Below are 2,085 nucleotides of genomic sequence, written 5' to 3'. Positions count from 1 at the left end.
ATGAGAACTAGAATAATTGAGTTTCTCAGACTTCAGTTACATTGCTCTCTCTCACACATATACAGATGCCCTCATGCAACTATCCACAATCTGAGGCCCTCTGGATGTGTCGGCCTACAACTTCACGTATTACAACCAATGGTCATAGTGTCAGGATGGGAGCTGTTCTAATGTAAGTCCTTACGAGCACCTACAAGTGATCACACTCTGCAAAGCAGCAAACTCTACTGTCCTAAACACTAGACCAGTGCTTTTCAAATTTGGAAACTTTTAAGATGAATGGACTTCAACTCCACTCGTGAAAAACACTACAGACACGTACCACTGCTTTGTGAGAAACTAACATTGAGACAATAGCAGCAAAAGAAAATCTAATTATATTACAATGCAGATTTGCTAATGGCCACAACTACTTTTAATAAACAGCTGCCTTGATCACTTCCAGTAATGCTTATTATACAATTTCTACTATTGGGAAAGCTCTTCAAATACCAACTAACCATAATCAGGGAACTGTCTCCATTTATTCTGAAACATCTTCTCTTAGCTCAGTTCTGGGTATTGGAGAATCCTTATACCAAAGTTTAGCCTAAGTCTTTGAGCTGCTCATATATTGCTCAAGAATAAAAATACTGTAGGATGTGGTTGGGTAACAATAATATGGGAGTAATTTCAGTAACTGGTTATTTGTGCCTATAGCCACTAAGATAGAGAATATGAAGAAATGCTGGCTGTCTTTACGTTAACAACTCAATGGAAGGCATTTGTCTTAACAGGGGTGTCATCTAGCTGCCCTTTTAAAATGTAACCTTGAAAATCAACACGTTACATACCCACAGTCACAGATCTCACAGATACATTTGCCAGAGAATTGAGTTTGTTGCGGAGTCATTTTGGAAAGATGGGATGGTTGCAGTCCTGGTGAAAATCGGTTAGCTAGCTCTTGCTGATTCCACTGCTGCAAGGAACGGTAGAAGACTGTTGTGAGCACATCCCAGCTAATCGAGCGGCACAAATTCTCTTCTACCTTAAAACTAGCTCCTGCTGAAAACTAATGGAGTCCTCACCTTGACTGTAAAGGTGCAGGGGACACATAACAAGCTGTTTAGTAGTCACCTGGAGATCCTTTGTGAAGTCACCAGGTAGATTTGGCTTTGCAGGCAGTAATATTGCCAAAACAGAGTATCTGCTCCCAGAATTGAAGAGTAATTTACATCCAAATATAAAGATACTCTATTTAGGTTTGGGAAACGATACGTTTATCCCAACTGTGGGCATTTAATTAAAAGTGGAAGGGGCCGCATTAGAGAGACTACTGAAAGACTAGAGCATGCAAATTTATAAAATTATATATAGCAAATTCGGCCTCAGAGGTCAATAGCACAGCAACCATACGAACACAATATACATTTTTGTCAATTGATTTCTGTTTCTCATTTCAAGTATCTATGATGGCTAAAAAGATGTAACTTCAGGAATCCAAAATGTCCAAAGATAATATATAGCGTATTAGGACTGCATTTTTCTTGGTTACTAGTCAAAATAAATCTATACTTGGGCTTATGCTAGAAAATTTGCTGAAACCAGAACAATATTTCTGGGACATGTTAGAAAACCTTTGTTATAGTTCTTCCCCTGTATATTTATTAGCCTGTTTTTATTTTCAGTCAAACTCAAGGGAATGTACATACTTAACGTTCCTGCCTATTTTTCCCACAGCAATCCTCTTAAGTATTGCCACATTCCAGAAAATTGGTTGTGTTACCAAAATGAATGAAGAGCTAAACGTATTTTATAAGGAAATTTTGTCTTTTTAAATCTTTCTTGGCGAAAAGCTTTTGTCAGGGTCACTAACCCCGGTAAACCCAAGACATATTTACTGCTTTCTGGACAGAGTTCCCACATTTTCCTCCAAAATTATGATTTAGGGGAGTTGCAAATATTTATATTTGCATGTCACAAAATGAGTGTTTTTAAATATATTAGCCACATCTCAGATTTATTTTTCTCTGAATTCACATCAACAAGGCTCATTGTGATTAGAACCAAAGTGCTTGATGTAATAAAGCCCTTAGGCCCTGATTT

Source organism: Protobothrops mucrosquamatus, unplaced genomic scaffold (genome assembly GCF_001527695.2).
Source record: "Protobothrops mucrosquamatus isolate PMUCROS unplaced genomic scaffold, P.Mucros_1.0 scaffold2579, whole genome shotgun sequence".
Taxonomy (NCBI): Eukaryota; Metazoa; Chordata; class Lepidosauria; order Squamata; family Viperidae; genus Protobothrops; species Protobothrops mucrosquamatus.
The sequence above is the reverse complement of the archived record's forward strand: the minus strand, read 5'-3'. Positions refer to the sequence as shown.